The 25,905-nt window shown below is 37.1% G+C and overlaps 1 protein-coding gene across 6 annotated transcripts in view; it reads right to left on the bottom strand.

Annotated features, from left to right (window-relative positions):
- The window catches only part of DKK2 (dickkopf WNT signaling pathway inhibitor 2), a 577,744-nt gene that overhangs the window by 70,176 nt on the left and 481,663 nt on the right, over positions 1-25,905 (bottom strand). The window contains exon 7 of one of the 6 annotated variants that reach the window (XR_013827949.1): positions 3,764-3,839. The exons of the other annotated variants lie outside the window; for them this stretch is intronic. The gene's annotated coding sequence lies outside the window, so the exon portion shown is untranslated. Of the gene's footprint in view, positions 1-3,763; positions 3,840-25,905 lie in introns of those variants that run through there. 6 annotated transcript variants of the gene reach the window in all.

Below are 25,905 nucleotides of genomic sequence, written 5' to 3'. Positions count from 1 at the left end.
CTGGGGTTCTGGGTCTACTCCTTGTTGAAACAGTTACCATAGCACAGTGATTAAAATTCCAGGATCTAGAATAACGTAGATGTGTTTGACTTCAACTGTGCCACTTACAGACTATGTAATCCTGAACAAATCATTTGACTTTCCTCAGCTTTCACTTCCTTTTATGTAAAAGGGGGATAATACCCATCTCTCGTCACCATTGTGAGGGTTAAATTAGATACATAAATAAAATGCGTAGCATAGTGTCAGATAAGTTATCACATTCCATAAATGATTAATAGTACCTAACTCATAGCACCTCCTACAGGATTAGGGATAGGTCGATAGTGAGCTCTTCCATAGCTCAGGTCCACTAACACCTTGTTACTTAACAGGCAGGGGCTGTTCGGAGAGCACCTTCTGCGGGTGCCGAGGGAGACTTTGTTCCCTGTCTTTTCTGGTGGTTGTTGACAATCTTTAGCTCATAGACTGCTGCCTTCCTCTTCACATGGCACACGCCATGTGTGCCTGCTACCCGGACAGAAACTTCAGAGGGAACCAGGTCCTGGACGCCTTAGTCCTTCTCTCCTGCAGGCAAGTCAGAAGAAGGTTCTGCACAGGACAGCTACGGATCTCCACCAGAGCTTCCTCAGGCTTCATTCTGCCCAGGCGTAGTTTACCATCATTCTAGTCCTAACAAATGTGCTCATGTTCCCAGTGTTCCCTTAGCTGACTAGAGAGGCCTCGGGATCCTAGCCCAGCAGGCTTCGCTGTCATTGAGCCAAAGGTATAGGAGGCTCGAGGCTCGGTGGCACTGCCATAAAGCTCGGCCTTGGCAGGATTCTGACTTACAGGCATTCAGTCATAGTTCCACAGATAGTAGCTTGGCCCCCTTGGCTTCTCGGCCAAGCATATATGCCAGATGCCTGAACCAGCAGCTTCCTTTCCTGCTGGTGGGGTTACCATGACAACAACAAATCATCAGCAGGGTACAACTAAGCTGTCTCAAACCAGGTCCATCATCATCCCATCACCTGGGACCTTGTTAAAATGCAAAATGTTAGGCTCCACCCCAGATTTGCTAAAGCAGAAACTGCATTCTAATAAAATGCCCAGGTAATTTGTATGCACATTGTAACTTGAGACGCCCGCTCTAAGAAGTTGTGTAAGTCTTGCATTCCAAACTGAACTACAAGATGGGGGAAAAAAATGCATAGGGATGGAATTCATATTCCCTATTTGTTTTATTTATTTATTTTCTTATGAGGGATGGTCAAAATTAGAAGTGATGAAGCAACATGGTTCAGCATAACTTATATTCATAATACTACGCGGATTGGGAGAAAGAGCGCAAGAATCTATAAAATAGAGTGCAAGACAGAGAACAATTTTAATTAAGCCCACCATTCCAAATTGTATGACAGAGTGAGTGAGGGATTGGGTATATGAATATGCTACTGAATTACTCAGTTTCAGAGTGCTTCTTATATTGTGATATCGTGGGATTTCACTTCACTGTGATTCAAGGGTTTAGAGAAATACATTTTTCATCTATTAACTACTGTATCTGATGCTCATACACATCACAATTCTACTAATCCCTTCCAGTAATGAAGAAAATGTGGATTGTATTGGTTTTTATTGATAGACCTATGCTAGGGTTCACAATGATGTCTGCCTAAGAAATTTTCAAGGCTGATTTAGACCAAAGCCCCAATTAAGAATCTATTAACATCTATTCTACCATTAACCACAAGTCATCTGCAGTTGCCAACAAATTTTTTTTTTTTTTTTTTGCGGTACGCGGGCCTCTCACTGTTGTGGCCTCTCCCGTTGCGGAGCACAGGCTACGGACGCACAGGCTCAGCGGCCATGGCTCACAGGCCTAGCCGCTCCGCGGCATGTGGGATCTTCCCGGACTGGGGCACGATCCTGTGTCCCCTGCATCGGCAGGCGGACTCTCAACCACTGCACCACCAGGGAAGCCCGCCAACAAACTCTTTTACTAAAGTTTTAAAATTGACCTCACTCACTATATAATACTATAATTTAATAAACTTATAGAAGATGGGGTGTACAAAAGAACTGCCTAAAAGGTCACACATGTTATAGAAGGAATAATGTCCCCCCAATGATGTCCATATCCTATAACCCCTGGGACTTGTGAGCATGTTATCTCACATGACACAAGAGACTTTGCAGATACTAAAGACCTTGGGATGGGGAGATTAGTCTGGAATATCTGGGCCGGCCCAATCCAGTTACATAGATCTTTAAAACTGGAAAAGGTTTCAGAGTGATGCAATGTGAAAGAATTCAACTGTCTGTTTCTGGCTTTGAAGATGGAAGAAAGGGGTCCAATGAGCCAAGGAATGTGAGAAACCTCTAGAAACTGGAAAAGTCCAGGAAATGGATTCTCCCCTAGAGCTCTAGACAGGAACCCAGGCCTGCTGACACCTTAATTTTAGCCCAATGAGACCAGTGCTGACCTGCTAACATATAGATCTATAAAATAATTTGATTGATTTAAACCACTAAGTTTGTGGTAATTTGTTACAGCAGCAAGAGAAAACAAAAATTAGAAAATTTAAAAATGTGCAATGGCAGAAAGACCTAGAAGATCTGTTTCTTCCTTCTTGATGCCTTCAACACAGTTCTCCCCAAAATTTATGGAGATATTTTGATGATGCTCTAACATCACTGCATTCTTTGTTTTTTCTGTGGTAACTGATGTGCACCATTCTCTTAATTCACCTCCACACCTTTTGTAGCCTATTTGCATTATTATTCTGAACTTGCAATTAAGAGGTAGAAGCTGTTTTCAAGTATTTTTTAAGTGGGAGGATAAAATGCAGAGATTTTTATTTTATTTTGGTTTTAGTTTCTAATGGGCTCAGACACTCTGTTAGACAAATTATATTATGATCTTACAATTATCAGTAGAGTTTCACTGATTATGCTACACTAGTTAACAAGAAGTTTTTCAATCTCACTTAATAAATACTTTTGTTTCTAGAGCAATGAGTTCCCACATCTGGCAGCTTACCAGAATCACTGGGGAGACTCCTCAGAGAAGACGATGGTCTCCTGTTTTAAAACAGCATAACTATACAGAAACTAGAATTGTAATGCCAATGGGAATTTAAAATAAATAATACCCTTCTGTGTAAAACTCAGTCGTGGCTTCAAAGACAATTCCACCATTTAAGAAAACGTTGGAAATAAAAACTAAAGAGCTAAGAAAGTAATCAAAGAGCTAGAATGTAGCTAATGAGCTGGAAGGTAAATGTCAGAAATAAAGGGCTGGAGGGTAATGGTTTGAGGGCTCGCATTAAAATGACTTAAAAAAAACAAGCAGCTTTTTCTGTGTTATTAATGATCATCATGGCTGAAGATATAATTTTGGTAATGTGGGTAGGGTGTTACAGCATGATTCAGAAGGAGGAATTCCAACACAACAACGTTTCAAAGCAGTCCACTTTTCTATACACCTAACTAAACCCCGGGGAGGGAGTCCTCCCCGGTCTCAGCTCCTCTTTCCATGCTTAGCAGCACCTGGTTGTAGGAAAAAGAATACCTTCGGCAAACAATCTTTTGGTAACCAAGAAGGTTTGTTTGTCTGAATCAAATTTCTAGAGTCTGGTTGAAATCTTTAGTGACTCCAAGATCATGTTAAGTGCACAGTATTTGTCAAGTGTTAAATTCTGTGTGATTCATTTGATGGCCGAATTGAGGGCAGGTGGTTTCCCCTTTTCTGTTTACTCTCCGCTCATCCCCTGCACTTACCCTCTCTACCTCCCGATCTGACTTCGTGAAAGAAGTGAAAAGGCAGGTGACAATCTCTGGCTTGTGTCCTGTTTCTGTACAAAGCAAATCAAGTGAAAATTAAGGAAACATACAACTGTTACATAAGAACCTTTTGGCAAAAATATTGTTCTCAAATTTTGAATGGGAAGTATAGTATTTTGAGAGCAAACTGAAACAAAATTTTAACTTTCCTTGGTTGTAAGTAAAATACAGCTATTTTGGAGGAGAAAGTGAAGGGAAATAAGGAGTGTTAAGACAAATATATCAAACATTGATAAACAGTGAAAACTTTTCAAAAGGATAGTGTTTTAGATGTTAGAAAGAGAAGATATTCTTTAAAATAGAACTTCGCTTCAAATTTTCAGAGCTAATGGAGAAAATAAATGGGTGCATATATCTTGCAAGAGCAACTATCACAGTAACTTTGCTTTTTTAGGTTAATGAATGATAGAATGATCCTGATTCACTTTAAAAAAAGGAAGATTTGTGTTTTTTCTTAAGTTTGTGCTTAAATTTAAGCTCCTGCATGGAACTTTAATATGCCCTCTGTGTCAATGGACTCAAAAGTAATAGAGGCTCTGTTTTCTCTTTATATGATCATGAAAAATTTAAGTTCTTTTTTTCAGCAGAGGCTTAAGGTAAGAAAACAGGTTATTTTTTCCTATGTACTAATGATCTTTTCTTGCCAAAGTAGCCATTTATTTCAGCACTCCTGAAAATAATCAGAGTGACCCCATTAGTATTTTTAAATAGAGTTTTAAATTATACCACTACAAAATAAGAAATGTTTTGAGAAGAAATCAAATATTTGAAGTATGGTGGTGCTGTGGCTCACAACTTGACGTGATTTTCTAACCCAAAGTGCCCTTCCATGAGCACGCTCATGGAGTTTACTATAATTGCAAATCAATAGTTCTGTTGTCATCTTCAAGTACAGTGGATCTCAAGTTGGCTGCACATTGTAATCACCTGAAGAGCTTTAAAAACTAACCATGCCTGGATTTTACACCAGGGGATTTAATTGTTCTGAGGTGCAACTGGGGCATCTGGTGACTCTAGTATGTAGCTAAGTTTAGGAGCTGGTATACTAGTTGATGAAGTCATGCTGTATGGCAACGATAGACATATAATGACATACTTGATATTGCTAAGACTCAGGTAAACAGTGGGAGGTGATTGCATGTCATTATACAGGTTTGCTGATTCCTTGGGAAACATCAACTCTCAGAATGAGAAACTTCCCCAACTAGACCCCCATCTCATCTCCTGACCCTCACTCCTTTCCTGGCTGCACCTTGTTTGATTCAACTCCAATATTCTCTACTAGAAATCGCCCTCCTTATGTTTCAGCCTCTGATAAAACAGGATAAAAGAAAATAGGTATTCTCTAATTACCACTAATTAAAAACTAAGTAGACTACGTAAAAAGCAACATGGAATCACGTTTCGTGTTTGAGAGACACTTTAAAAGATTTATAATTCAACACTTATTCATTCATTAAAGTAATATTTACTACACGTCTACTCTGTGTCTGTACTAGACACTAGATACACAATGGTGAAAAATATGATTTTCAGTTTGAGTAGAAATGGGGACTGAGGGGTACTACTGACCAAAAATATTCACAGTAGCAACAATTATAATGAGAGTAAATACAGGGTGCTATTGGAACACATAGGAATCTTATTTTGTCTTGAGAAGTTCAGGAAAGTCTGCAGGATGAGCAAGAGTTACCCAAGTAAAATGTGTAATGGGAAAAAGAAGAAGCACCAAGTGTTAGGCAAAGATAAGCACTCTTGTAAGTCATGGACTTGTAAGTCATGTTAAAGCAGATAGACTTTATCTTAAAAGGGAGAGACACCATCAGATTTGCAATTTTGAAAGCTCACTCCAGCCAGAACGTGGAGGAACAAAGGGAGAGGCCAGAGCTCCTGTAATGTCTCATACACACAACAACATCTTACACACACACACACACGTGCAAACCGAACACTCTCTACACTTCAAGTTATTTATTTAGTGTCAAGTAAGACTTATACTTGTTTCTAAGTTTGAGGGTTTAGTAGCCTAAGAAAATTATAAGTCATATAAAATTGTTACTAGTAGTAATAACATAGAAGGGTATCCTAGACTTGATATTTTACTAAACAGACATTTTCAAGAGTGTTTAGAAAGACGATGAACAGATATAATCAAAACTGGATTGCATAACAGATATATCAATTCATTGTGATCGGGAATATTTGATTATTTGTAACGTATTTTCATAGAATGCCAAATAACAGAATTTTCTGTTCACAATCTGATAAATGAAAACGAACATGAACATCAAGGATTATCAAAGTAGAACCAAATATATCTTCTCAACAACTGAAATGCTTTTATATATGTAACTTTTTTTTTTTTTTTTTTTGCGGTACGCGGGCCTCTCACTGTTGTGGCCTCTCCCGTTGCGGAGCACAGGCTCCGGACGCGCAGGCTCAGCGGCCATGGCTCACGGGCCCAGCCGCTCCGCGGCATGTGGGATCTTCCCGGACCAGGGCACGAACCCGTGTCCCCTGCATCGGCAGGTGGACTCTCAACCACTGCGCCACCAGGGAAGCCCTGTAACATTTTTAACATGAAGGAATTCTAGATTACCTACTAAAGGATCAGTTCAAAAGGTAGGATGTCTATCATCTTCAAGCATAGAAAAAAAAATTCTCCTTAGTTTCAATACTAGAAAGTTATAACATGCCCTTCCTTGGCTAATGCTCATTTAGTAATGTTTTCAGGACTGGAGAACTCAAAAATAAAATAAAAATAGTGGAATTAAAAAGTAATGTTGCAACTGAGGAAGGGCCTGGGCAACAATCAGAACCACTGAGTCAGGACAACAGTGTGAGTCTGGAAAGACGTACCAGAGAATCTGAACCTGTTCTGTATTTATGAGATACTACTACAAACAAAAAGCTGAAAAAACCATGAAAGGGCTAGAAATCTGCAGCTGGAAGGATAGAGGGGAGAAGATGAGTTCTTATTTTCAACATATGTGTTAATTATTGCACAAAGCAGGGTAGGAGTTTGCAGCTGGAAGGGGTAGAGCAAAGGAAAAAAGAAATTTTATTTCAGATTAATTTTATGAACTCATGGTTCAACAGGGGATCTTGCAGCTGGGGGAGGGCAAAGGGACAGCCACATTTTTCAAGTAAGTCACTTTAATAAAATATGCAAGCCCTCACTTTGACAGCATTGGAAGGGACGTTCTTGAATCAGTATCAAAGTGGACTAAGACATTTTGTTATGCAAAGAAACAATTTTAGGCTCCTTGGATAACAGAGATTTTTCTTTAAATGAGTACTTGCTAACCAGTTTCTATATCTCTGTAATTCTGTGGGAATTCTTCTCGAATTACAGAGAATAAGATTTTGGCCCCAGGTGACTGTTCCTCAATTCTTCAAGTTTGTACTTCGAAAGGATTTATTTTCCTCTAAGGATCCCAAAGCATTTTGCCATCTGTGAAGTGCACCATCACTTTATCGCTTTAAATGAGATGTTTTACACACACACACACACACACACACACACACACACACACACACGCAAAGCAAAGAAAAAACCCTGTAGATTTTTTTTCCTTCCATTTAAATGGCTTGATTTACCTGCAAGTAGGCTACCTTCTTACAAGGTGGGAAACGAATAACGATACAACATCTATACTCACTTGTGTGCTTTTAGTTGGTTAAAGCCTCATCAACTAAGAACTATAAACTATCCAATGATTCCCTTTCCAAGTACAGGTTAACCCTGTATTAAGACACCTAAATATGAGAGTCATTAGGCAATAAAAATACATAATACTTCTATTCCTATTTTTAAAATTGAAATGTCTACTAAATTGTGAAGGAATGAATAAAATGGAGCCTGTAATGCCAAGAGAGCACTAAAATGGAGCCAGGACGCCATTGGGAAGCGGACCTATGCATGTCTCCACCTGGATGGAACGTGAACTTTGAACTGGGCCACAGTATCCTGAAAGAACACTTACACAGCAGACTCTCAAATAATAACAACCCTAGCAACCAATCAAATAGAGACAAAAATGGTTCCAGTCGGCCAGCACCAATCATAATTCTTGCAATATGACTTATGTCAGATTCCTGCTTTTTCCATTAAAAACCCTTTGGCTTTCAACCCTCCTGAGAGTACATTTGGGTTTCTACCGGATTCTGTGTCTCCAGAATTGCAATTCTTAAGACCCCAAATAAATGCTTTTGTTGCCTTACAGCAATGGTCTTATTTTTCGGTTGACAAAATACACATCATTACTTTCACACAATCTTTCACTGTTATCAATTTAAGCTAAATCCAATATCTAATTTAAATAACATTTCTAAGAGAGCACAGGGGCATTTGTCTTTCCTCTATATTCCTAGTTCTAGGATAATACTTGTCATATAAAATGCTCTCAAAAAATATTGGTTAAGAGAATAAATGTTGGGTTCAATTTTAGTAAGATGTGATAAGTCTCAGAACTTAAAGAGAGTGGATCAAGTTGCCTTTCTAGTTCTGTTAAGTTCTAAAACTCCTGAAAGTTTTCTATTTACTTTGCTCCTAACCACTGGAAGAGAAAGACCAAGAATTTGCAAAAGAGAATTGTCCTCAAACTTTTGAGTCTAAGGACCCTATAAGAATTTTAAAAACTATTGAGGGACACCCAAAAGCTTTTCTTTATGTTTGTGATATCTATCCATAATGACCATATTAGAAGTTAAAACTTTTTAAAATATAATATTTATTAGTTCATTACAAAATAATAACATAACCCCATTATATGTTTCTGAAAAATAACTATATTTTCTAAAACAGAAGAAAAATGTAGTGAGAAGCATGGAATTGTTTTATATTTTTGAAAATCTCTTTAATGTCTGACTTAGTAGAAGACAGCTAGATTCTCTTATCTGCTTCTGCATTTAATCTCTTGTGATATGTTGTTTTGGTTGAACTAGATAAAGAAAATCTGGCTTCACACAGGTATGCAGTTTGAAAGGGGAGGAGTATTTTAATAGCTTTTTCATATAATTGTGAATATTCTTCTTTGATTACTACACCAAAACTCAACAGATGGTAGTTTCTTAAAGGTTAGTTGCAGTATAGAATCCAAAGCCATATTAATGAAACTTTCATACTCTGTTGCATTAACATCCTTTGGTCTACTTTGCACTATCATTCTGCAACATCATCCATTGATCATTTAGGAAATGTTGGTTTGTAGAGTTATATAGACCTTGAAAGCTCATATCTTATCGTGGCAACAAATATCATGAACTGTTTTCCTTGAACTAACAGGTTCACTTTGTTCTTTCTGAGAAAACACTTGCTAAATAACTTGGTAAGTCTGAACAATTACAGCTTGTTTTTCAGTCATTCTTTCGGGTAAAAAAAAACAAAACAAAAAACTGCTGTTCCTGAAAAAAAAAGCAGCAAATTCAACTTGCAACTCAAGTATTTCAGTCGTATAATGAGATTCAACAACAGTGCCTTATGCATACTTTCTATTTCATTTTACAGAATGTTTAAAAGATATGTACTCAAGATGTAATCAAATTAATTAACTTTTACTGCTTCACCAAGGACTCTCTTAAGGGAAAGTGGCATACATATGTATGTATGTATAATTTTATTATGAGTATGTTGGTGAAGAATACAATGGCTGCTAGCACAGTTTGGTGCCACTACATTGATTCATGTTAAGGCACCAGCAGTTTTACTCACCATTGTTTTTTGCACCATTGATGACATAGTAAAAGGAAGGCAAATAACATCCTAGTGTTTTATGAAAAGAGTTTTGATTTTTTAGACTTCTTGAAAGGGTCCTGGACATACCCCAGAGTTCATGGACCAAACTTTAATAACCACTGGCATAAGGCAATTTTTCATGTCAATACATTAGAAAAAGTAATTTTCTCTTTTGCTCTGAAAGAGAAGAGTTACAGTACCCACCCCTATTCTCTTTAGAACAGGAGGTTGCTAACCAGATATAACTTACCATTCACATAATAAAAATCATTTTAACCACACTCTCCAAATGCAACAGGCAAAATGCATCCAAAGCTGAATGGCTGAAATATCTCATATCCCATATAAATAATATTGCTGAAGGGAAAGTTTAAACACAGATTTTAAAGATATTTCAACCTGTTTTAGTACAGCTTAAGAATTATCACCTATTTTACAAGCAAGGAACCCACAAAGCAAATAGATTTAATAAAATTCCCAGCAGAACAGTTCAGCAAAAATTTTTTGTAAATGTGATTAAATTCATCCAGTATTTATGTCAGCTTCAGTGTTGAGACCTTAAAATTATTATTCACTTCATTTATAATAAGTAATTTCATCTCTATCAAATCTCCTAGGAAGTTACAGTAACAAGATAGAGACATGTTTTGCAGAAGGGGTTGCTTATTGAAGCCATGAAAGCTTTTCTAAAAGAAAAAAAAATGTTTCTAGATTAGGATTAGGTAGAAAGTACCCCCAAATCATGACATTTTCAGAGATGGTGGGTAAGCAGAGGGATATCCGGAAGGTGGGGATGTGTGAGAGTGGGAAAGAGGTTCATCACTGGTTAGGGAGGAAACTCATAAAAGCTTTAACTACATTCTCTAAGGTCTGAGTCCCACTTTTACTCAACTTTCCTTAATACTATTTATCACAGTGTCAACATACGACCTGTAAACATCATTTTTAAAATGATAATCTCAGACGATATGCTGAGAGATATTTACCTCTCTCTCAACACTCATCTGCAGATATCTCACCTGAATGGATGATCCCTAAGCTATACAAGGATTCTCAGAGCTCTCTACTGTATTACCTTTTAATTTTTATTTTTTAAATGTAATAAAATATATTTGATACATGCAAAATATATTTAAATATTTTAAAGTTGTCAAGCACAACTATGAACCCACCATCCAACCCAAGAGCTAGAACAATATCAGTAACTTGCCTCAATTTAGTATACCTCCTATATCCCAACCCTCTTGACTCCCTCTAAAATTAACAGTATCCTCCATAATATTTATATATTATAAATATAATAATATTAACATATATTAAATAAAATAATATATAAATAATATAACTGTTACACTTCAAAGCTTTATTTGTGCTCACTTCTAGCTATAGTTCTAGCTAGTCTAGCTAGCTAAACTATAGCTCCCTTCTAGCTATAGTTTATTTTTCACTGCTCCATAGCCCTCCACAGTATTACTCTACTATAATTTATATATACGTCCTTTTGTTGATGAACTAGGTTGTTTCCTGGTTTTTTATACTACAAGGCATGCTGCTATAGCCCTTTTTATACATATCTTGTGGTACACGTGAATAAACATTTCTCTGGGTTATATCCTTAGGAGTAGGATTGCTAGGTCAGAGAATATAGGAATGTTCAGAATTACAAGATATTGTCAAGTGGTTGTAGCAATTACACTCCCATGAACAATATATTAAAATTCCACATATTCTCTTACACACTTGGTAGTATCAAGTTCTTAATTTTTCATCATCCAATATGTGTAAAATGGAAAGTCAATATCTTAATTTGCATTCTCTTTATTACTAATTAATACTGAAGCTCTATTCAAATTTTTATTGGCCACTTTATTACCCTTCTGTCAAGCACCTGTTCATGTGTTTTTCCCATTTTTATGGATTGTGTACCTCGGTTTTAATTTCTTATTGATCTGTAGGAATTTGTTGAATATTCTGGACACTAATCCTTAGTCATACAAGATTTGGGTTGGCTACATGTGCTGCGTACATCTCCCAGTTAGTGACTTGTTTTCTACTTTCTTTATGGTATCATTGGGTAGGCCAGTATTACTTTAAATGTAGTCAAATGTATCATCTATTTTCTGGTTGGTGCCTTACTTAAAAAAATCTTTTCTTTCTCAAGATTTGAAAGATATTTATTATATTTTCTTCTAAGCGTTTTTCAAATTTTTTTCTTTTTGCATAAAAACATTAATTCATTTAATATCAATCTTTGTATATAGTAAGGTAGTGTTACAATATCAGTTTTTTCCTTGTGGATACTCAGTTTTTCCAACATCAGGTTTTAAACAGTTCCTTCTTCTCTTAATGATCAATGTCTCAATCTTTTTTTGTCTCTCTAGTCTGTTTCATTGGTTAATTGGTCAATACCACAGCATCAATTAATATAGCTTTATATTTTCCATCTCTCTTGAGACATAAATATTAAGTCCTGTAAGTGGGATTACAGAATAACCTGAAACTTTGGCAAAATAAAATACTTTCAGTAGCTAAAATAAAATACAATTTTTCTCAAATGTCTATATACCAGTATGACAGATAAATCATATTGGTAATATGAGTAAACACCAAAAGAGAGTAATGTAATACTCATGATAAAAACTGAGACCATGATAAATGGCATAATAACAATATCATAATACCTCTTGTGTGATATCATTTCCCCTTCCTTTTTTTAAATTAATTTTACTTTGTTTTATTTATTATTTTGGCTGCATTGGGTCTTTGTTGCTGCACGCGGGCTTTCTCTAGTTGCGGCGAGCGGGGGTTACTATTCGTTTCAGTGCGCAGGCTTCTCATTGCAGTGGCTTCTCTCGTTGCGGAGCACAGGCTCTAGGCGCATGGGTTCCAGTAGTTGCAGCATGTTGGCTCAGCAGTGTGGCTCACGGGCTCTAGAGCACAGGCTCAGTGGTTGTGGCGCACGAGGTTAGTTGCTCTGTGGCATGTGGGATCTTCCCGGATCAGGGCTTGAACCCATGTCCCCTGCATTGGCAGGCATATTCTTAACCACTGTGCCACCAGGGAAGTCCCATTTCCCCTTCCTTTAAACAATAAATAAAGCTTGCCCTTCCAAAGAGTCAAGTTAGAGCAAAGTTATTTGAAAATTTGAGTCTGGGAAACTAAGTCACATCTCGATATAAGACTATTAGAGAACATAATGGCCAATCTAAGAAATCATTCTCCTTATCTGCTAGCTATGTATGTACTATAACGTAAAGAAAAATTAAAAGAAGACCCCCCCCCCAAAAAGAAAAACACCAAAACCAAAAAACATTTGGAAAGTATCAAGAAAGCACAGCTAATACATGGGTTTGGTGTTGTCTGGTCACTAAAAATATGATTGAGGAATCCAGTCTAACAAATAATAGCATTTTCAAAGTGCTTTTGTTTTTATAGGGTATGGTCAATAAATGCTTCTTGATTAATTTTTCCTGCTCTGTCAATGGCAGACTTGATGATTGAATTGGTTTTTAGGATACCAAATTTTTTAATACTCTAAATGTATACAGATAAAACACTTCCTAGACTATAAAATGAATGTCTCTCACGTTTGTATGAAGGTATTTTCTTAGGAAGGTCTGTTCTGCCCTGTACGTATCTTGTCCTGCCTCAGTTAAATTCCTAAGTCATTATTCTGTGAGCTACTGATAACTCATACTTTTGTAGAAATGCCTGTTCAGATCTATGGATATGTTTTTAAGACAGAGCTAAGGGGCTTTCCTGAGGCGCTGGACATGAGTGTAAGGGAAAGAGAGAAGTTACAGATGAATCCAAGCCTTTTTGGTTGAGCAATTAGAAAAAGAGACTTACCATCAAATGAGATGAAGAAATCCATGGGTGCAATAGGTTTGGAAAAGGGAAAAGATGATTTTGATATGGTCAGTATGAAATATCTATTAGTGGAAATGTTAGGTTAACACATTATTCTTATTATTCTGAAGTTCAAGAGAGAGGTATTGCTGAGAGATATAAATATGGGAGTCACTGGCATATAGTGGTATTTAAAGCCAAAAGGTCATTAACTCACAAAGAAAATGGCTATAAATGGCAAGGACTAAACTTCATACTGGTATTAGACCAGTTCCCGTGCTGAAGAAATAATAATATTAGTTTGTTGTGATTTATTCTAAGTAAACCTGTGTTTTTTCCTTGGGTAAATCTATTTCCCTAAGTACCTAATTTTATAATCTGCTTTGTAATGTAGTCCACATTCATCATTCTATAGAATAAACCTTCACTTTTTTGAAAATCAGACTATCTCTTCCATATCATATTATTCCTTTTAGATCCATGGTGATAACTGAATTATCTTAAGACAGTGGGATAAAATCACTTCTGGGTAATAAACTTTTCCTTCTTGAGCTGAGCCAAGTAATCTTATCTGCTTATCTAAATGCAGACCCAACCAAGTTTGTAGAACCTACTAGAGTGAAAATGAGTAGCTTTTAATAAATAAGATATCAGTTTCAAAATTATGTTTTGTGACAGAGGATCAGAGTCAGGGCAAGAACACAATCTATAGCTCTAAATTATGATACCACCTACTTCCCGCATTATTTCCCCTTATGTTTTTCCGACTTAGACATATTCATTATAAGCAGGTGTTAGAGGCAGCTGTTACTAAGATGTAAAGGAATGGGAAAGTTCTTAAATATTGCTTTCTTTATTAAAAAAAAAAGTCAGAACATCTGTGTTCTGGACTTCCCTGGTGGCGCAGTGGTTGAGAATCCACCTGCCAATGCAGGGGACACAGGTTCGAGCCCTGGTCCGGGAAGATCCCACATGCCACGGAGCAACTAAGCCTCACAACTACTGAGCCTGCTCTGTAGAGCCCATGAGCCACAACTACTGAGCCCACGTGCCACAACTACTGAAGCCTGTGTGCCTAGAGCCTGTGCTCTGCAACAAGAGAAGCCACCACAATGAGAACATGTGCACCGCAACAAAGAATAGCCCCCGCTCGCCGCAACTAGAGAAAGCCTGCGTGCAGCAATGAAGACCCAACGCAGCCAAAAATAAATAAACAAAATTAAAAACAAAAATCTGGGTTCTGCCCAGAACTAAGAAATATTTTTGGTGTGACTGAAATGATTATGCAAAAGATTACGCAGAAGGAACAGCAACTAAATTTCTTCCTTGTTGCCTGCATTTTAAAAATCTCCTTTTACTTTCACAGTAGTTTTTGTAAAATGCTATGAAAAGTTTAATGCATTTGTCTAGTTTTGCTTATTTTTAAACGCTTGAAGACTACTAAACATTGGAATGTGGTTGCTCAATATTTATTAATTATTAGAAAACTACCTTATAATGTACAATTTTTAGCTTTATTACAGCAGTCTTTTCCTTCTCTAAGGAACTTTCTCACCCTTCTGAGATGTACCCCAAATCCTAAGAGGTGAAAGGAGGAGATATGGGTGACACAACACAATATACAAAAGGAAATCAAAACCAAAAAGTTGGCCTAGACTCCTAGAAAAAACCCTGTACCCTGAGTCCCAGCTAAGTATGAGTTAGAGGGTCATGTTATCACCTTAGTCAGAGCTGTTATTGTTAGGCCAGTATATCTGTTGTCACTGGAAAACAGCATAGTCAAATCATACTCCCCAGTGGAGGAAAGTGGGGTGTCATAATTTCAAGGTCCAAATCAGGACACCTGTGTGCCAGATAGGCCCAGCTACATATGCGGGCTGGCCAGAGCTGCGGGACGCCGTCTGCTCAGCACATGAAATGCCAGTTTCTTTGCCGAAGATGGGTTTGAAGGATGGGATTCTTTAAAGAGAAAGCTCACCACTCAGCTGTGACATCCTTAGCCTTTCTCACATTTTAAAATAAACAATTTTAGGAAGAGGGGATTAAAGGCTTATGTCTGAGAGATGACAAGTATGGTATATTGCTAGCTCCAGAAGAATTGCCTCAGAAGTCCTCCTTCAGATCGGCATTTGGCTTTTCATTCTGGTGACTGATGAAGAATGACCGTAACTCTCAGAATATTCCAGGTGTTAAGCATGTGCAAATTTCAAAAATGCTCTATGTTCTTGTCACCGGGTTTGCAACAATCAGACCAACAAGGGAATATCTCTCTTTCCTATTCCCTTTAAGACATAATGAGACATTTGGCCCATACCTTGACTTCCTGATCTTTAATGAAAATCTGGTCAGAGAAAACATGGTGAACAACCCAGTCTATTGAACAATTAGTATTAATTGTCTTTCCCCTCCCACTAAAACTGACATCTAGAATAGTATAAAGTAAGACTCACTTCTTTGTAATTTGCGGGGCTGAATTTCCCACAACTTATCTTTAGGTCCTTATTTAGCAATCTATTGTTACCTTTAAGTCCCATGAGTAATTATTAGATAGTTAAAATGTTTAGTTTTCTTTTAATCGATATATATACTCTACTCCCCTTGAAGCTTGTGGCAATTTTGGCTTCTTCTTCAGAAGTAAGAAAACAAGGACGTCAATAGTGTTTCCAGAGTTTATATGCACAGTTCTATAAAGTTGTTAAACTCCAAAAAAAAAAGCCAGTATGGAAAAACAATCTCACTCACTTTTACAGAAAAAAAAAAAGAAACTTAAGTGTTCTCCCCACTTCGCTCATCAAGGTAAAACTCTTCCGTATTAAAACTGTAGTCAAATAGCTACAGTTATTGAAGCTGATCTATCATGGGACCACAGGTACCAAATACTGAGCTTGCTCATAATGTATATAGTCACTTTTCTAGCATCTTCCTTCCTGCCTAACTGCCTCCCTCAAATATTTACTGAGTGCTCTGCACATGACAGACGCTATAGGGTATTGAGAAAATTAATTAAATGTTATTAATATAGTGAAATTAATGTAAATTTCTTGGCATAAAGTAGGTTTTCAACAAATGTTAGTTGCACTGTCTTCTAGAAGCAAGGGCCCATGTATTGCCTAGATATCCAATCACAGTACCAACCACACTCATGCTGGCTGTAGGATATTGGTAGGAGTGTACACACTACAGTCAAAACACATAATACCAGATTGCATTATCCACGGGTAGGCAATGACTACAATTTGGAGGTTGGCCTGTTTATCCTGTTTGGTTTTGTGATTAAGTCACAAGTAGCTCTCAGTTATGTTCTTTCTTTCCTTTCCATGCATCTTAGCTGCAGATTCTCACTCCTTCAAATCCTTATATTAAATCTTATTATGGTGATGCTACTGGCTCTTCATTGAGTGTGCAATTCTTAAATCTGGTAGCAGGGATTTGAAATCAATCATTTGTCCAGTGCTCTGGCCCCTCTGCCTTGATTCCCTAAGCTATTTTAAATAGCCCTTGAAGATTAAGAACATCTTGGTCCCACCATCAGAGAATTTTCTCCAGCTAGTCTCTGACTCTCCCAGAAGTAGACTTTTTAAAAAAAAATTACTGGTGAGGTTGGGCTACATTTTTTTTTATTGATGTCTACTGAGAATCACAATTATATTTTTTGGTCTCAATTTTTAAGTGACAGGCCATGAAATATAGTTGTTATTTTGTGTCAAAAGCTTATATTTTCTAACAACACACACACTCCAGTCCAATTTGTAAGCAATCACTGGGGTGGCTATGGCACAAGACCTGACGGTTGGTCACTTGTGTTTTTAACAATGAGAACCAAAAGAGACTAAAATTTAGTCACAATGTGTTGCAGCTGGTGTGGCCAGGACCCCACTGGAAATGTAATTTCAGGAAGATTTTTCTTGTTAAGAAGCCATTTCCTTCTGAAGAGTGTTGGGAAGATAGCAGTAGGGCAAATAGGCAAGTAAGGAAATTTACAAGGATTTCCAAAGAGCACTTTGGAAGCATTGTATTAATTTTGAACAATTGCTAAAACATTTTTACTGAGTTAAGCCATTTAGCCTTTTCTCTGAAACTTTAATAGGATATGTTTGCATTAAAAAATAACTCATGACAGACTTTTTTTTTTTTGGCCTCAGTGCATGCATTTTTACTAAGTGGCACATGAAGTAACGTGTGTCACCAGACTGGACTCTATGGCATTGCACTGTGTATGATTTGTTCCCGCCTTTTCTTTCAGGAAAAGAGTGGGTTTTGGGTGGGGAATGTACTACTGGTTTGCACTCATTAACTGCTTCCTGAAAATGATGGTTTCCTGAGGAACGGTAACCATGCTACATACATTTCGACCAGGTTCTTCTAATAGAGAGGACCCGGTTACAAGATAATATTACAGATTTTTTTTTTAAGACTATCAACCAAACTGAGGGTATACCACCTTAAAGCAATCAACATTGAAACGTTTATAATTATAACCGCAATACTGACTCAGAATGCCTTTTGGAACTTTTTGGAATTGTTTTCAGAAAGTACACTACATTTCTTTGACTGACATCCTCACCTTCTGTGGGATATTTCGTTTATGGAAATAACACAAAGCCACTCAGAGCCAAGGATTTTGAATGTGATGTGTTGGTCAATATATATTATCTGGTTTATGGTCATAAAATTATGGCCTAAAATAAATAAACATGTAAACTACTTCTGAAGTTAGTTTCAAAAGAAAGGTCTAAATGGCAGTATCAGAGGAATGAGTTTTCTGCAGTGACTAATTTGGAAAAATAATGTTTGAGCATGCTTGTTAAAAAAATCTATGACATCATTTTAAACTTGCACATTTATCACATTCTTGCTTTGATATATTTCAGCACCCATTCTATTCTGTTCCTCCACCTTACCTGTAGGAAGATCTTGTCCACTTTACCTAACACAACCCCTCTACCGTCTGTTCTGAAGTCACCAGACTCCTACCCTCCTACTAGTGCAACCTTGTTATGTCTTACCATGCTTCTTATTCCTTGTAAACCTGCCTCTTTCCACTTATGTTTCCTTAGTGCTTTGTAAATGAAACTAGGATCGGACTTCCTCAGGGAGCAGTGACGCATTTACAAAGGAAAAAAAAAAATCAAAATTTAATTCCTTCCAAAATATTTGGAAAAGAAAAGGCAGGCACCACCTCTTTACTATGGTGACATTATTATCACCATAATGTCTAGCATGTCAGACCATTTCTTGACTTCTAATGAATACAGTCTTACTCTTCCAGGGCATCCTGACAGCTCATCAAGGGAACCAGAGTATATACTCCATGAAAAATGATTCAAATAGCTTGATTACATTTTCTGTTAATGAGGAAGTGTTTTTACCTAGAGACTGATAGCCAGCTTTGTTTTGTCCATGCTTCACTGACAGCAGAGAGCAGAATGTTCCCATTCTTAACAAAATTAAGGTTAACTAGAGAACTAAGAGATACAAGTATTCATCCTTAAAAATCTTTAAAAAAAGGAAAACTCACCAAATTGCTCAGCTCTCATACTGTATTGAAAATAGAGGCCTGAATTGGACAATATCTGGGATCCTCTTTCAACCTGAAAATTCCAACTGGATTCCTCAAATACACTACACTTGTTTTTACGGCTACTTATACCAAGGGCCCAGCATAACATATGTGTCTAATAAATGTTTGTTGACTGTGATCATAGCATCTAATACATCTAAGAAGTAAGTAAGCAATTAACAAGTTGACTGGCTGACCAGAAGCACTTAATCACGTCTGAATTCTAAAACATACCAATAAAAAGTCTCTAGCTGGATTCTCTGGCCTCCAGTGTATAGGAGGATGCAACATAGCATGATTAAGTAGACAGACTCAAGTAAGACTGCTTGGCTTTAAATCCCAGCTCTGCCACTCATCAGCTGTGTGGCCCCAGGGACAAAGTAAGAGAAATGAGATAATTGATGACACTGTGTGCCAAGTTGAGAAGTTTAGACTTCATGCTCTAGAAGTGAACATTTCCAGAGGACCCTTATCAGATTTTTACTTTAGAAAGCTCACTTTAGAAGCAGTGTGGAGGATGGTTTGGAGAAGCACAAAAATACCACAAAATTGTAATGTTACACTGGGAAATGATAATGGTCTGAATCAAGGCAATGGCAGTTGGGATGACAGTAAAACAACAAAAGAGATCAATATTAAAAAAGAAGTAGAATCCTATCAATTAGAGCATAATTGCCTAGGAGCAGGGATGGCAAGCCGGAAGCCTAGACTGTTTCTAGCTTGGACAAATGTTTGGGTGAGATTCCTGCAGGTGGAACGTGAAAGATCAGAACTACTACACTGTTCATTAGGAAATGCCTACTTAGGAAAACAATAATATGTTTTCACCAGCTTTGAAAAATACCCACTCTCCTGTTGGAGAGTTTGTGGCAAAATATATTTTGTCTGTCACAGTTCACGTGATCTCACACCCCTACAGCTTGACTTTATAATTGGCTATTTCTCTGAACTTTATCCATTGTGAACCCTGTAATCTATAATGTGCCCAAAATATGACACTCAAGTTTAGTTTTAGAGCTTTAAAAATACATTTACTTCTATTATTGAGGCCCTTATAATGCCTTTCCAAGATGTTTTAAAAATATATAAACACTAACACATCCCATACATGATAGAATAAAAACACACAGGGCTCTTCTTGAATGTCATAGGCAGGATATTCTAATAGCAGGCTGTTTGTAGCCTGCAAGAATAAAAATAATAATAATACCACTAAGTTCTAATAAGAAATGTGGAAGAATTACTACTGGTACTGAAATTTTTGATGAAATACAAGAAAATCAAGACAAATAGGCAAAGAAAGGAAACAAAACCAAAAAACCTTCCACTTTCAGTCTTTCTTCCCTAAAAAAATAAAGGCAATCTGTCAAAACAGAAACTGAATTTAAAACAGAAACAGAATCATAAAATCCAACTCAAATAACTCGAGGGGTTGTGTTAGGTAAAGTGGACAAGATCTTCCTACAGGTAAGGTGGAGGAACAGAATAGAATGGGTGCTGAAATAAATCAAAACAGAAACAGAATCATAAAATCCAACTCGAATAACTCATTCTTGGGTTGATTCTGTCTAATTCAGATTTGTCTTTCATAAATTCAGAGTGGAAAGGCTTTAATTTTGTTTTACATAACACAACCTCTAATGATGCAATGTAAATAAACAATATTTTAGTTTTTGCAAAGAGGTAGGAAAAGACACCATTGTCACAGTTCCCACTTTACTGATAAGAAAACTAAGGCTTAAAGGTGTTAGATGATTTCTTCAATGTCCAGTATATTAAAAAATAGGCTAACCAGGTCTTCTGAATCTTTATCCCAGGCTCTGTCAAGCTCATCTGCTGTCCTATGTAGAAACTGTAGCCATCTTCAACTGCATATTCTTAGAAATAAAGTATGATGTTACACATGGCATACACCCAGAAAGAACAATACTAATGTGGGATAACAGATTAACATGGAAATTAATTAACAGGAAACATCCAAGGACCAAACACAGCATTGTTATAAGTCAGTTACTCCTGGAAGTAGAGAGAGAGCCAGAGGTTAGGCACAACCCAAGATGAAGAGTTCCACCACATCTAGGCCAGAGGCTGCCATGCAGTTGCAGAAGGGAAAGTGGGAGAGGTCTGAGATGGCGGATGCTTCTCTCCATGAAAACCCGCCTGCCTCTGCTTTCTATCTCCCCGCACTGGGGCTGATTCCTCAAGTACTACCAATCTCTGAGCATAATGCCCTGCGTTCCCTCAGGGTAAGGGCAGTAGCAAATGAGTCAGTGGTTTTTCAAACCACAGGTTTTGATCAGTCATTTCTATAAGCAATGACCAGTATTTAAAAGAGAGAGAGCAAAGAGAACAGAACAAGAGAATAGTGCAGAGCAGAATAGAAGGAAAGGACTTAAAGGCTCACTGCATCTCAAAAGTATTTATTGTTGAAACTTTTTTTTCAACGGGGTGTGTGTGTGTGTGTGTATGTGTATACGTATGTGTACTTGATCCAATGTAAAATATATTTCTTTGGTACAGATTCTCTTTAGCCAGGCTTATTAAGGTATTATGAATGAAAAAGCAAGCAAGGATAATGTAGTCAAAGCCACATCCTTTCATTAATTTTGCTTAAATCCTACTGACACCGTCGGAATCATGACATTGTATTCTTTCCTAATACATTTTGACATACACAAATTTAGAGCTGAAAAAATATCTCCCATCAGTTTTTTAATCAACTGAATTTAATTCTTCTACAGAGCTTTGTTATCATTTGAAAGGCTTGTGTCAGAAGTCAGAAGATCCAAGTTCCAGCAGAAGTTCCTTTGTCACAGGCATTATTTGTCGTACATTGGGCAGATCATGACCATCTCCTAAATTGGTTCCCTCGTATGTAAAATGAGCGAGTTAAACTAGGTGATTTCTAATGTATCTCCCGGCTATAACTATGCCCACTTTAGTCTCTTGTACAAGTTCTTGAAACTTGTAGATAAAAGGTTCTCTTGTTTCTTTCTATAAAGCTCTCCATCTTGATTAATAATTATTAGGCACAGGAAGAATCCTCTTATTCAATTATTAAAGAGGCAAGCAATTTTAAGAGTCTATCAGGTGGAAAATAAATATTAAGGAAGCGTTTTACACTAGAAATTAATAATTATTTATAAAATAGCAAGTAGCCAACAATTACTCTTTAGTGCGTAGTTCAAGCTATAAAAACAAACATTACATACTGCTTAAAATATGTATTGCATATTATAATATGTAACATTTCATGAGCATAAATAATAGATACTTGCATATTCTCATCAGACACTAGTTGATGTAACAAGTCCATCACAGAGAAAAAAAACTGGAGGCCCTTTACATCCAAAGCATTCAAATAAATAGAGTTCAAGAAACAAAAGCACCTGTCTTGATAGGAACCTACACAGGTTTATTTCATGTTCAGTAAGTGATGAAAGGGAAAAGAGCAAGAGAAGTTGGGGCAATCAGACTTGATTCTTGTGGCCTGCACTAGTCTAACCCGGGGCACTTTTTAGCAGACTTTTTTGATAGCAATGAGAAATCATAAAGACTTGGTTGCCTGACTCCTGACAATTTGTAGTTAACCGTAAATGGTTTAATTTTTGATATGGAGAATTTTTGTTTCTGAAAGGACTTCAAAACAGTTGAGCAGGCAAGGGGGCTCAGGAGTTTTTACCACGAACATCTGCATATGTGACAAATGATTTCAAAGAAGGAAATAATGTCAGCAAAGAAAAAACACGGAACAGAAAGAAAAGAGGACTGGGGAGAGAATGTGAAGGAATGCCCACGTTTATGGGCAGAAGGTTGTAGAGGAATCAGTGAAAGAAATAAAGAGGAACAAACCAGAGAGGAAAAGAAAAATACATAATATTACAGGAGGAAGGGGCTATATTAGGTATAAAAGACAGACAACAGAGTACAGAGGATGGTTACTGGAAAAAAGACTTTGGCTTTCAAGTGACAGATTAACACAGCGCTTGTTCACAGTGCCAAATTCCAAATGGTTAAGATGAAGTTACAATGAGCAAGTGAAGACTATTCTTTGAATGTGAGCTGTCATTTCAGTTGGTTTTAAATGACAATTTTCCCCGTCCTCCCACTTGAATCAAGTTTTTTAGTTCATTACCAGATAGAAACTCTTATTGGCAAATAGTTTGTACCCAGTATGTTAAAAGAACTTTATCACATACTTCAGTGAGATGACTTTCACTCTCAATTTAACATTATTAAAATATTTCCAAATTATCTGAATCATGAAAAAAGAACTCAAAACAAACAAACAAACAAACAAGTAAAGGGAATGGAACGAGAATAATGAGCTCCAAATTTCTGAGTCCTCTTAGCAGGACAGTCTGACACTCAAAGAGAGTTCTAAGTCTTCCAAATTCTCAGCAAGCCCTTTGGGCTCCAGGCACTGTGCAGAAAGTGTCAAGAAGCTTGCCTTGGCATAGGCTGTCTTACTTTGGAGAATATCAAATGAATGGTGTTGGCAGCAGACTATAACATGTGGTTCAATTATTTTGGTCCCCATGTTTAAATAACTAATATTGCCATCGTTTTTAGGACCTCTCCTTACTGTGGTTGTATTTTTAATGTCTGCTATACCCTTGCTTCTGTGTAATTTCATCAATTTTCAATTTTGTGCTATTTTGCTTAAGTTTTACAAGACAGCACTGACTTACCATCCCTTTTAATTCTGACAATCAGTGCAAGAAACATGATAGCATATGTGTGCATGTGTGCGTGTGTGTTTATTTTGTCTTGTTTTGTTCTGCTTTACAATTCTTGGCCTGGGTATAACTGAGTTCATTTGTTTCCTTCATGTACATCACATGCATTCATTTAGTTACGCCTTCCCATCTTGGTGGGGAAAATTAAGCAGCCACTTTCTAGTTCGTGCAGGAGCACGTGACCTTACTTATTTCTGTAATGGTAATAGTAATAATGACATCAGTTCAATGACTAAGTGCCCTTTCCTCTTCCTCCCTGTTGCCCAGTAAGATGAGTATTGTTACTATTATGGCTGCTACTGTTATCCTATTTTACAGATTTTTTAAAAAAGACCAGAGGTTAAGTGGCTTTTCCAAAGACATTAAGCTAGCCAGCTGAAATTTGGAAAAATTCCCCTAGGAATTCTGTTAGGAAGCCGTAGTGCTGCAGTGCTGCTACAGATCGACTGATTCTCTGAAAGGCAGCTCGGAGGGGTCAAAAGTCAAGAAAAAACAAAAGCCATAGCAGGTTCTAAACCTAGACAGCTTCCCCCAATCTGATCAGAATGTGAGGGATGCCAGCCAGACCCACTTCAAGCCACTGGAGAGAAACCATTGAGAAGACCTCCACTTTGCTGATGTCAGTGGGCACGTGGCGTCACTTAGATGCAAGGTGATGGGTACTGGGGACTGTATGGTGGTTACCATGAGAAAAAAAGAGAAAAATAGGATCTATGCAATAGCATTCCTTTCTATTTGGGGCAACGCAATAATTTAATGGGAAAGAGTAAGAGAAAGGAAGAGGTGTGTGTGTGTGTGTGTGTGTGTGTGTGTGTGTGTGTGTTTTCCTTGTTGACAGTGAATTCTCCCTGGCAGGGAGGCAAGTAAAGTCAGAGATGAAACTAGTGTACTACTATGTGCGTGCCTTTGTACCCATGAACTATCATACTTTGGTTACTCAGAGTAGCAATTGGCATCAACAGAGGGTTTGGGTTTTGCTATGGTTTTAATGAACGTAGAGTTATATCCATGTCATTAGAATATAGAATAGGGAAGAATAAAATAAAGGTCCATGTTTCCTCTTAAGTCCACACTGTACGGATATTGTGTCCATATTGTATATTGCAGCATATTGTAGCGCATGGTCTGGTAGTTAAATATGCAGGCTCTGACACTAGATCGCTTAGGTTCGTATTCTGGCTTTCTCCACTTACTGCTGTGTGACTTGTACAAATTGCATAACCTTTCTGTGTCTCAGGAGAATTACTGTTTTATCATTTATAAAAATAAGGATGATGTTAGGACTTGCTCCAAAGGCTGCCGAGAGAATTAAAAAATTAATTCAAATGAAGCATTTGGAGCAGTGCCTGGCATAGAGTAAATAATCAATAAATGGAACCTCTTACTATAAGCTGATGTGTGCTATAACTATTTGCAAGCCAGTTTAAGGAAATAATATCTGAGAATCACTCTTTTCTCCTAGTCCTGGGAAGAAAGAACATTCTTATTCCACATGGTAAAGCAAAATATGGAGAGCTAACATTTTTTAGGAGATATTTGGAGGGATCCACCCCTTTAAGAAGTCTCTCCCCCTAACTGTGATGCTTTGTTTTGCCACTTAATGCACTTATTCATTCATTGATTTTAATTTGTTTGCTTTAGACAGGTTGGGACAGTTAAAATGTTGCATGATAATGAAATATTTAAATTTGAGCTATTGTGTGTGGCGAATTATAATACATAAGTAGAATCACCCAATTAAATTAGCCGCTGTGATATATCTTAAAGGATATCTGATGCGTATTTGTCCCTTTTATCTAACTATGGAAGAGAGATATGTAACTTTTTAAAATATTTACTACTTTCGTGTTTTGCTGGTTTTATTTCTACATTTATTTGAAGCACATAGATAAATCTAAGCTAGTATTAAGATCCCACAAATATAGTCTCTTATTCAGGTTCATTGGTTGTGGATAAAAGTTAGAATATAATAATTCTGTTTTTAGTGCTGCATAAACTGAGTTAAAATACAGCAATTTATATCTGATATTGAAATCCCTTCCGCCTTAAAGGTTTCTGATTTAACTTACCATTACTAAGACAAGGATTCATGGGATGAACTCTCCCTGAGGACCCTGATTAGATGTTGGTGTTATTCATGGCCTTCCTTCCTTGTTTCGAACCCAAAGAAGTGGGCAATAACCCAAAATTGT

Source organism: Stenella coeruleoalba (assembly GCF_951394435.1).
Source record: "Stenella coeruleoalba genome assembly, chromosome: 4".
Taxonomy (NCBI): domain Eukaryota; kingdom Metazoa; phylum Chordata; class Mammalia; order Artiodactyla; family Delphinidae; genus Stenella; species Stenella coeruleoalba.
Note: the sequence above shows the minus strand (reverse complement) of the source record. Positions and strands in the feature narration are given on the sequence as shown.